At 48.1% G+C, this 12,130-nt stretch overlaps 1 protein-coding gene across 2 annotated transcripts in view; it reads right to left on the bottom strand.

Moving 5' to 3' along the window:
• Positions 1 to 12,130, bottom strand: part of otofa (otoferlin a) — a 480,240-nt gene that overhangs the window by 425,422 nt on the left and 42,688 nt on the right. The gene's annotated exons all lie outside the window — the stretch shown is intronic.

Raw genomic sequence — 12,130 nt, 5'->3', positions numbered from 1 at the left:
CTTCAAAAAAAATTGGTTCGGGTACAGTCAAGGTATATTCCATCGAAAGGGAAAGGTAGGGCAAACAAATCTAGAGCTCCCTGGATGAAAAAGGATATAGAAATTAAGATGAGAAAGAAAAAGTGTACTTATGACAGGTGTCAGGTAGAAAATACAATTGAGAATCAAGAGGGATACAGAAGGTTCTGACGGGAGGTGAGAAAGCATATTAGAGAGGCAAAGAGGGATTATGAGAAAAGACTGGCAGCCAACATAAAGGGGAATCCCAAAGTCTTCTATAGGCATACAAGTAGTAAAAGGGTTATAAAAGGAGGAGTAGGGTCAATTAGGGACCTAAAAAGGAATTTAAACATGGACAAAGGGACCATGGCTGAGATATTAAATGAACACTTTGCATCCGTCTTTACCAAGGAGGTAGATGCTACCCAGGCCTTGGTGACAGACAAGGAAACTCTGTCACTAGAAGGGATCAAAATTGATAAGGAGGAAGTATTGAATAGATTGTCAGTACTTAAAATTGACAAATGACCGAGACCGGATGAGATGCATCCAAGGATATTGAAAGAAGTGAGAGTAGAAATTGCAGGGGCACTGACCATCTTTGCTAGACTCAAGGGAGATGCCAGAGAACTGGAGAATTGCAAACATTACACCCTTGTTCAAAAAAGCTTGTAAGGATAAGCACAGCAATTACACACCAGTCAGTTCAACTTCAGTGGTGAGCAGGATTCCAGAAACATTTATTCAGGATAAAATTAGCAAACACATGGAAAAATATGGGTTGATAAGGAAGAGCCAGCATGGATTTCTAAAGGGGAAATTGTGTTTAACTAATCTGCTGGAGTTTTTTGAAGAGGTAACAGAAAAGGTCAATGAGGGTAATGCTGTTGATGTGGTGCACATGGACTTTCAAAAGGCATTTGACACACTGCCACACAACAGACTTGTGAGGAAAGTTATTGCTCATGGAATAAAAGGGACAGTATCAACGTAGATACAAATTGGCTGAAAAATAGGAAGCAGAGAGTAATGGTCAATGGATATCTTTTGGTCTGGAGGATGATTTGTAGTGGGGTTCCCCAGGGGTCAGTATTGGGACCCTTTCTTTTCCTGATATTCATTAATAATCTAGATCTTGGCGTGCAGGGGACAATTTCAAAGTTTGCAGATGATATGAAGCTTGAGGGTGTTGTAAACTGTGAGGAGGACAGTGTGGGGCTTCAAAAGTACATTGACAAATTGGTGGAGTAAGCAGATAGATGGCAGATAAAGTTCAATGCGGAGAAGTGTGAGGTGGTGCATTTTGGTAGGAAGAACATGGACAGACAATATAAAATAAGGGGTGAAATTTTGAAAGGGGTGCAGGAGCAGGAAGATCTGGATGTATATATGCATAAATCATTGAAGATGGCAGGACAGGTGGAGAGAGCAGTTAATAAAGCATACAATATCCTGGGCTTTATTAATAGGGGCATAGAGTACAAGAGCAGGGAGCTTATGCTGAATTTATATTAAGGCACTCATTAGGCCTCAGCTGGAATATTGTGTACTGTTCTGTGCACCACATTATAGGAAGAATGTGAACACATTGGAGCGAGTGCAGAAGAGGTTTACAAGAATTGTTCCAGGGATGAGAAACTTCAATTATGAAGAAAGATTGGAGAGGTTGGGACTGTTCTCTTTGGAGAGAAGAAGGCTAAGAGGAGATTTGATAGAGATGTTCAAAATTATGAGGGGGCTGGACAAAGTAGATAGGGAGAAGCTGTTCCAGCAAGCTATGACTTGGAGGAGGGGCAGAGTGTAATGTATCCAAATTTGCTGATGATACAAAAAAAGGTGGGAGGGCACGTTGTGATGAGGGCATAAGGAATCTACAAGGGGATATAGACAGGTTGAGTGAGTGGGCAAAAACTTGGCAGATGGAGTTTAATGTACGGAAGTGTGAGATCATGCACTTTGGTAGGAAAATTCAAAAGCAGATTATTATTTAAATGGAGAAAGATTCCAAAAAAGTGCAGCACAGAGTTTTCTTGAGCATGAAACACAAAAAGTTAGCATGCAGGTGCAGCAAGTAATTAAGAAGGCAAATGGAATTTCGGCCTGTATCGCGAGGGGGTTGGAATTTAAAAATAGGGAAGCCTTGTACAGGGTGTTGGTGAGGTCACACCTGGAGTATTGTGTATAGTTTTGGTCCCCATATTTAAGAAAGGATATAGTGGCACCGGAGGCAGTTCAAAAGAGATTCATTAAGCTGATTCCTGTGATGAAGGGGTTGACTTATCAAGAACAGCTAAACGGGTTAGGCCTTTATTCATTAGAGTTTAGAAGAATGAGGGGTGATCTTATTGAAACACACAAGATTCTGAGACGGCTTGACAGGGTAGATGTTGAAAAGATGTTTCCACTAGTGGGGGAAGGGTTACGGGGAAAAAGGCAGGACAATGGCACTAGGCCATAATGCTCATTTGGAGAGCCAGTGCAGACACGATGGGCCGAATGGCCTCCTTTTGTGCCGTTACCATTGTGTGATTCTGTGATTCTGTGATCTGACCTCTCCTTCCATACCATTCTCCCTTCCTTCTTCTGCACAGGCGCATGGGACCAGTTCTCAGGGTCAGTCTTTGAAGAATGTAAAATAACCGAACTGCACACGTGTGGCCAGTTTCTGGCCGGCACATGCATGAAAAGCCTGAGGTTAGTCAGGAATCGGAGTTTCTGACCTCCGGACTCAGCAAGGCAAGTATAGGTTTCATCCCAAAAGCCATCTAATTAGTCACATTCCCAAGCTCTTTACCCCATCCCTGCATTTTTTTTTCTCCTTCAAGTATTCATCCAATTCCCTTTTGAAAGCTGGTTCTGAATCTGGTTCCACCTCCTTAAACTTCACCCTCCCCTACAATCACCTTGGATTCCCTTAAATATCTTTAATTTCTCGTTCTGCTTCCTATTCTTTAATTTTAATATAACAACTGCTATCTAATAATCTCCATTGCTTTCCACTTAAGGCGTTTTCATTTTACTTCCTCTTTTTGGTAGGGGTCTTTTTCCCTTCCTCCACCTCTTTGCTTATAAAATGCTATCAATATTTATTCCCGGTTATGATGAAGTGCTGAAGACTGAAAAAAAATAACTTATCGGTCCTCTCCACATAGGCTGACTGACCTGCTTAGTAAAGGTGCTGGAAATGGCCGGGAAAGACATTCTGAGCAGAACAAAACTGGAGTAACAGAGCAGCAGGCCAGAGGGAGGCCTCTCAATTCTCAGATGCAGCACTGGGAGCCTCAGTGCAGGAGGTGGAAAAGAGGAGAGAGGAGGCTGTCTTGACATACATTATAAAAGCATTTGGAACAGGTAGCCATGGAGGTCAATGCCAGGAGTTTGTCTCCAAGGTCCTAGACACAATGTCAAAAAAAGTTCAATGACCTCACGTGAGTGGTAAAGGTTAGTATTTTCAAATACCATGTCCCATCAACTGCATCAATAGCTTCACACACTGCTCAGTGCACCACACCCCCCATCATTCGCTCATCACCAATCTCTAGCCAGCAGGGTTCCTACCTAACATTCATATGCTCTAATTCACCCTCACACACATCCCACTGCTGCAAGCCCCACACTCTGATAATCCACATAATTCCAGTCATTCAGTTATGACTGGCTCAACACCCAAGCACATTTCAAAGCATGTCCCCACAGTCTGCCCTCTCTCTCTCAGGACAAAGTGACAGATAGCATGAGGGAGCAACAATGCACACGGCTGCATGTTCTCATGCCCTAGGAGGAGACATTTTTTGGCATTATTGGTGCATGCATCACTGAGGCCATGGTGACCAGAATTGCTGAAGCCATCCAGGATGATGTTATGACCCCCCCTGCCTTATGCAACTTCCCAAATTCCACTTCAACTTCGTCCCACAATCTGGAATGGGCACAAGTTGCAGATGGCTTAACCATGCATCTCTTCATTTCTATCCGCACACCTGGCACTTCGTCACCCCGACCCTCTCCTTAGGCATCTCTCCTGTCAGAAACCCAAGACCTGCTGCTTGGCCAGTCAGTAATACCTGAGGATGAAGGGCTAGGGGAAGAACAGACCCCCTGAGGAAGAAGCACTGTCACCTGGTATGACACTCGCAGCCACAAACTCGGAGACTGGCATTATGTGTACCTTATAGGGTATAAAGATGCAGGATGTGCATGTGATGAGTCATCAGACATGACTGGCCGCAGGAGGGCCAGCCGAAAGTATAGCTTGTGTGTCAGTTACCAGGAGGACAAAATTGTAGGTGAGTTCTGCTGCAGAATGGGCTCAGATGACAAGTTTGATGGGGCAGTGTACAGGAAAAGGCTGATGGGCATGCACACTGAAATGTTTGATGCATTGGCAGGCCTGCCAAAAGGCCTGTTGTCATTGTCAAGGAACATTGGGGGAGTCTGGCTCCAATCTAACAAAGGGCAAGGTGCAGTGCTTGGATCCCACCCTCTGCAGTGTGGAAGTGGTGGCCAACTCCATAAGAATACATTGATGTTGCAATGATGCATTATTTGGTGACAACTTCCACTGCAGGAGAAGCCGCACAGTGTCTGAGAGCAGCAGTGGAAGCTTGGACTGTCATGAGGTCCCTGTCTGGAGCCATGTAGGCTCAGACTGCTGCCATCATGCAAGCTCTCACAGCAGTCCCAAAATCTGTGCTCCAGCACATTACAGGATTGGCAAGACGTTGGGGGATGGCAGTGACTTTGCGGAGCACAAACCTTCTGTCCTCTCTCTCCATGATGCCCATTGTAATTCTGGTCCATCTCCTCAATGAGCCAGGTGCGTGCACTCAATGGCTCCCAGGCACCATGGGGGAGACTGCCATCCTGGCAAAACCATGTGCCCACTCCTCCTGCTTCTCTCTGCTTAGAGAGAAAACAATGAAAGCCTCTCTCCTGGTGTACCGGGCCTCTGTGACCTCCCAGACGCAGGGGTGGATAGTGAACTGTGATTCATTGACGATGCTGCCCTCTGCAACTTGGAAGAATCTACCGGCAAGAAATTGAGGGCGGCTGGCAGTGCCATCCTTGCCTTGCTCTGAAGATGGAGATGGGGGCACGAGGAGATGGCACAGATGGTGAAACACTGCTGCTGAGGCATGGGTAGGAGATGTGTGCCCTGAGAATCCTGGGTGGGCAAGCCCTCCTGCAGAAAGCCCTCTGCCTCCTCCCTGTGCAAACCGACTGTCTTCTTTGCCGCCTCTGCTTCATCTCCCTCTGATGCGACAGCCTAAGACAAACTGCTACTAGGGCCCCATGGCAGAAGCAGCTGGTGCCTTTCGAGGCCTTTCTAAAGCACACAATTCCTAACCAAAGCTCCAGCATTACTCCCTCCTGACTTACCAAACCTTGGTCAACTCCTCCAAGAGCACAGAGGTCCTTTGCACAGCTGAATGTACGTTCAGTTTTGCATGTGTGAAAGGGGCCATTAACAGGACTGGCCTGGTCCAAAATGACAGGCCAGACACCAGACCCTTGTTAGACGCTGACTGATGTCATGATCTGCCCACTTTGTATGTTTCAGTGCATATACTAAATACCTGCCCTGTTGTCCTTCACAGTGTGTAGATCAGTATGTGCCACACCAGAAGTTGTTGGGAATGGAACCAACCACCATTTTATTCCTCCCCAGCACCCAGAGCACTACAGAGCTGAGTTTTGTGGATTTGTTCCAAGACAATGTAGGAATCTCAGTAGTTAACATTTTTCAAATGTTTGTCTTGCAGGAAATATGATCACAACATAATACAGTTTCTTCAAAAGTGGACATATTTTCCACAAAACAGACTATTCTACCATCAGCAAATGGTAGAAATTTGTGGTGCACTTCACACTGAAGATCACTGGAGATTATATCTTTAATAGAACACTGTGGGCATTAAATCCGTATGAGAGAAACTGCAGTTGAAAGACCCAGCCTGCACTATCATGCTCCCTAACAACTTTGTTAATCAGGAAGCCAACGTGCCCAGCATTGAGGCGCTAATCACTCAAAACTAGCTCCACTGGGCAGGAGTTCATATGTCTGTCACTGGACTCTTGGAAGCAAGTGTTCTAGAAACTCGGCAGCAGAAGGAGACTCCCAGGAGGAGAGCAGAAACACTTTAGAGATGTCCTCAAAGCATCCCTGAAGAGATCAAACATCCCTGCTGACTCATGGGAGCCCCTGGCTAGTGACTAACCAAAATGGAGAAATCTCACCTGGGAAGGCAGCAAACACCAAGGGCAGAATATTTTGGGCCCGCTGGCATCAGGTGGGTTTGGACGCGTGAGCGGACAGTATAGCGAGAAGGCCAGAAATCGGTTTCATCACGTCATGGAACCAGTTTGCATTCGTCCGCTTTGTCCATCAATGGCTGGTCGTGTTTTCTGCCCTTGGAAATTGGGAACCTTGTTGTAATACATCTGCATCTCATTATAAGCCCGGGCTGCCGGAATCATACCCCCAGGCTGGATTGTCCAAGCGCATCGGCTTGTTTCACAATAGCATATATAAGGTGTGCACTCGGCAGGCTGCACTTTGAGGGGAACTCAGAGGTGAGTGCACAGTAATGTTGTGCAGTGCTCACCAGGGTCACCTGCCGGACTTCAAGGTTGAGGCGAGCTGGGGGGAGGCAAGGGCTGCACTCCGGTTGGGGTGACTTGCGGTGGGGGGTATGGGGGCAAGGTCTGCCCTGTGGTTGAGGTGATTTTTCTGAGGTTGGGGCAAGAGCTGCACTGCGGTTGCTGGTAGTGCACAAGCAAGTGTGGGATCGGGGGGAGGGAAGCGGCCACAGATCCCTGGCATCTTCCAGGGTCCACAGAGGCTGCAGGGATGGCTCCTCGGGGACAAGGGCTACCCACAGAGGACGTGGCTGATGACACCCATGCAGCGGCCTCAGACTGCAGCAGAGCGAAGGGTTAACGAGGCTCATGCAGCAACACGCAACCTGGTGGAGCAAACCATCGGGATGTTGAAGATGAGGTTCCAGTGCCTGGACCGGTCTGGTGGAGCCCTGCAATATAGTCCACAGTGGATGTCACACATCATCATCATCATCTGCTGCACCCTTTACAACCTTTTGCTGCAATGGGGAGAGGAGCTGGCTGAGAAGGAGATGGAGGAGCTGGAGGTTTCCTTCGATGAGGAGGACATCGAAGGGGATGAGGGTGAGGAGGTCCTCGAAGGTGATGATGAGGGAATGAGGCCCTCGCACTGTCTAGATGACTCTAGGAGGATGATGACGACATGCAGTGAGGACACTCCATAAATCTTCGCATGGCCTCTGTGAATGTCTGATCTCTGGCTGAGGGCAGCTCACTTGCGCTTTGTGATCAGGGTCATATCGTGGAGACGCAGCCATGAAACTTTAAATGCACTTGATCCCTTCAGGAGCACAACTTCAGTGGTCACAGATGCTGAAGAGATGGGGGCCAGCCCCCTCCTTAAAGGTGTTGAGAGCTCACAGAGAGAATGAGAGAACTCTGTAATGCCTGCCCACAACACTGTGGCAGCAAAGACAAGCACCATCGAGGTGCGGGCATCAATAATGTGTGCAGGGAATGTGAGACCCGACTATCACTTTGGTCTGAAGGCCGCACAGAGCACAGGGAAGAGGCCCTGGGCTGAGACACCTGCCTTTATCTTGTGCAGAAAGGTTTCACATCTTAGTGACACGAACACTGCTCATCAGAACAAGGAGCCATAGGCAGGGAGACATTCTTGGGAGTTTCTTTACAATAGTGAACAGGAGGTACAAGTGATTAACACCCATGCCCAGGCTGTGTAATTACATCTTCTTAACCTTCCTAACCCTGCGTTGGTGCTCTTGTCTTGTTGCTTCCTGGACATCCAGCCTGCTGACTGCTACGTCCTGTCTGTGATGACTTAGGTGGGTGTCCGCTGGAGGGCTGAGACCTGGAGAGCCCCGGCCTGCTTTCGGAGTCCTGCTGTGTGTCAGTGGCACCCTCCTTGGCCTGTGGAGCTGGAGCTGCGGGTGTCACAGGAAGAGGGGAATCGTATGGTCCAGATACTCATGGAGTCACCTGGATGCATGGCCCCAGGGTGTGCACCTGCTGATCCTCCTCTCTACAGGTGCCTGAGGGCCCCTGGCTGACTCCTTGGTAGCTGGAGTGAGATCAAGCTGCCCCATATCCCTCTCACACTGGCACTGAGGCCAACTATGGCATTAGTGATGGAGTTCATCCTGTGCCGCAGCGCAGGAGAGACATCCTGGACTGAGGTCTCGATGGCAGCTGGCACCCTGCCAGTGTTCACCTCAGCGCATTGGCATGCCAGCGCTATCACATCAGCCTGAAGGTGGACGGAAACCTCCATCATCCCTTGCAATCTGAGGGGTGCAGCAGACATCCCTTCCTGATGTTCCTGAACTTGCCTTTGCAGCTCCAGCAACTGAGACATGACCGGGTCCAGAGGCTCCTCATCTGACTCAGACTCAGCAGCGTTCTGGTCTCCAGCAGTCCTCCAAGCACCAGACACCTGGGAAGTCCCTGCCTCTGCCTGCTGTGGATCAGGAAGTGCGCACCAGATTGTGATCCCAAGGCTACTGTAAAGCTAGGTCCCACCGAGGGTGTGTGTCTCTGCACTGGTGGAGGGTGTGGATGAGCCCTGTGATGGGTCTTCAATGAGGGTACCTTCAAGTTCCTCTTCAGAGGTTTCTTTGGGGTTTGAGTTGAGGCCCTGGGTCATGGACTCCATTTGCTGTTTCCCAGATGTGCCTGTGAAAGGAGGGAGAGATAATTAGTGCCTGGCAGTGGCCTGTGAAACAGGACATATCACTCACAGCATGGTTGTCTGATGGATGTTGCACTGCTGGATCCTCACTTGGTAGAGCAGCACCAAGCTCACTGTCAGCACAGGACTGGTCCTGGTCCTCGCCAATCAGCTAGATGGCTTTAGTTTCAAAGTCTGTGAGGACCTTGGTTTCAGGCATTCCACTACTGGTCTACGATCTCTCCCTCTTGTTGTGTACCAGCTTGTCCTGCATGAATAGAGATGGAGAGAGTGTAAGCAGGATGCCTGCCAGGCCAGATGATAAGCATCCCTGGCATATGTCGGTGGTGAGTGATCCCAGGGACAGGATGAGGACAATGAAGGTGTGTGTGAGAGAGTGAATGGTGATGTCCCTTGGACATGCAGTGAACGAAGGCCCTGTGGGTGTGTGATGGGTTTGTGAGTGTGTGAGTTGAGAGTGATGGGAAGAGTGACTTACCCTGGCGGAATGGAAGACATATTTCATCCTTTTTTGGCACTGGGTGGTTGTCCTCTCTTGCAGGGCATTGGCGCTGCCCACTGCTGCCACTGTCTTCCATGCTGGGTGCTGGATTAGTGAGGTTACTGCCCATCCTGCAGCCAGAGCTGGGGTAGAGGACATCATTGCGAGCCTCCATTGTGTCCAAACGATGCTCGAGGAATGCGACATTAAACCAGGGGGTGGCCGTTTTCTTGCCTTTTGGGCCCATTTCTTCTGTGCCGCAGCTCTGGGCTGCAAGCACTGAGAGGTGTGTGTGGATGCACTTTAAATATGGTGCCTGGCGTGAGAAAGCAGCAAGGTGATGCTGTAGCGGGAGAATGAGAGCCCCCCCCGCCCCCCCGCCATTAAAACAGCGAGTTTCCCGGGAATACATAATTAATGCGGCAGGACTGGACCAATATGGCGTTAAAAGCCGCCATTGCAGCCAGCAGGTAAATATTGGTTTTCCCACCCACTACCGTGCATATCTGGGATGATTCCACTCCAAGAGTTTTCATCAGAAACCTGTGTGTCTAGGCGTCAGATAGACGTCAAGCACCCCACCTACCCAATCCTTCAAGCACCCCCTGTCTTGCATGTGCCAGAGCCTTGAGATCACACATCAGCCATCTCAGAACCCATCGACTAGGAGTGGAAGCTAATCATCCTTGATCCTAAGGGACTACATAAGAAGAGAGAGAGCGAGAGTCAGAGGATTGTGTAGCTGCCTAGCACGGACTCTCTGACTAACCAGAGGTTTTAAATGTTCCACCATTCCTTGGCCTCCCAGGGATGAATCAGCCCTAGATGCAGGCTGACAGCTCATTCTGAAGCTCTTGCCTTTACTGCTTTGAAGCAGATGCTAGAAAGCAAGTGGAATAACGTAAAGACTCTGATCGCAGTATTTGACGATGCTTGCTTGGCTCATGGATTTGTAATGGGTCGCGCTCCAGAACCCCAGGAGGTGCAGTTTGTGCAAACGCGGGCTCGGGCTACTGTGGTTGCCAAGACTGCCAGCTGAAAAATCAAAATGCCAACTTGCCATTCCATTAGAGGGCTGCAGGCTCATTGGCTGGAATTTTATGCTCCCCTCGGACGCAGGGTGTCATGGCAGGTAAAATTAGGTGCCATGCCAGCGGTGCCATGCTCATATCTGCCCACTCCCACAGGTACTTTACCTGTGGCGGGGAAGGCAGCAGGTGGCCCGCATGCCTGTGAGCCAATTGGAGTGGCTGGGATTTAACCCATGCACAGGGGCTGGTTTACACCAGGTCTCCAAGCTGGTCTGGCAAAAGCTGTCAGCCTGGTGGACAGGCTGAGGTGGGGGTGTGCCTCCTGGTTGGCAAACACCTCCACCCAAGGGGAGGACTTCCCCTCCCCTGCGTTCCCCCTCCTTGATCTGTCACTCCTGCCCCCCAACTTCCTCGTACCCTTTGCTGGGGCCTACCAGCCTGGCCTCAGCGAGACCCTGGGCTCAACTCACAGCCTAAGCTCCATCATGAAACATCTTCCTCAGGGGCTGGTGCAGTCTTAGCAGTGGGTACCAGTCCCAGTGACACTGCTGGGACAAGACAGCTGTCATCCAATTGATTGGCCGACAGCTCTCCGAGGTGGGGCTTCCTCATTGACCGACAGTTCAAAACAAGTCTGGAGAAATGCCCTCAGAATATAGCAATAAATATTCTTATAGGTGTCATTACCTGCACTGCCGCAGCCCTACAACAATCTCTCGCAATTTGAACATATATTTGATGTGGGCAGGTTTGTCACTTATTGTCAACCTGATGCAAACCATAGAAAATTGCACATGGATGTAACACCCTTGGGGCTTCATTTAAAAATTGGAACTGGGAAAGTAGCAGAGGCATTTGACGCATCCTTTCATTCATTTCAGTGCAATGAAAGTCAGTTGGGCTCTGTGAGGGGTATCTGACCCATCCTGCATGATTGCTGCCAAGTCAGGGACAACAATAGTCAACCCAATTTGTACTTATACAAATTTTGTAGGGTTGTGTGCATCTATTGGAAGAGACATGTATCTTCACTAAAACACAAATAAAATGCTACACAAGACAATAAAAATGTGCCCTCTGGTCCCAAGTATAATGAAAACTGAAATTCTGAGACTGAATATTCTGAATGTCAGGTTAGTTTAGAAATATGACAGCTATTACAATAATTTCTCACTCTGCATATATGGGTACTGGACAGTCCTTAACAATTTGTGAACAAAAATATAATGCAAATATGTCTTTGCAAATTAATTCAAATAACGACGTTATAATGCTACTTTCCTTCGACATTTTATTGAGTCTTGACTTTGCATTATCTCTCTGAGATGCAGCAGGTTTGCATGCTCCTATTGATAGTGTAATAGTTTTTAACATAACTGGTTCTTGCTACTGTTGAACAGATTTTACGCCAGTCACTTGCTCTTTTGTTAAAAATGCTTGCTCACCTCCTATAACTGTGAGAGAATTGAGCAATCTAGGGTGCAGGTATCCATGAGTAATTCCACTCTAATCCATTAACAGGAAGTGCCTTTGCAACAACATTAATCAGGCTACCTACGTTCTCTCATTTTTGTTGCCAGACCCTTCACCAAAGAGTTCGATTGCAGCCTTCTTGAATTTGACGAGAAGATGTTCTTTGCTCCTGAATCATGAAGCAAACACTTTTACTTGGGGCAATTGCAGAACGATGTGGAACAAAATAAGTAATTTCATATCTCCTCACTTTTATGCAAAACAAATTCAATTATCTTGGTCTCCTTGTTATCCGCATGACACAAAGTTCCATTCTATATATGTATGTTCCATAGATATATGAAATGGCATAAGCTTGCAATGCTATGGCATCAG

The sequence above is a fragment of the Carcharodon carcharias genome, chromosome 5 (assembly GCF_017639515.1).
Source record: "Carcharodon carcharias isolate sCarCar2 chromosome 5, sCarCar2.pri, whole genome shotgun sequence".
Classification (NCBI taxonomy): domain Eukaryota; kingdom Metazoa; phylum Chordata; class Chondrichthyes; order Lamniformes; family Lamnidae; genus Carcharodon; species Carcharodon carcharias.
Note: the sequence above shows the minus strand (reverse complement) of the source record. Positions and strands in the feature narration are given on the sequence as shown.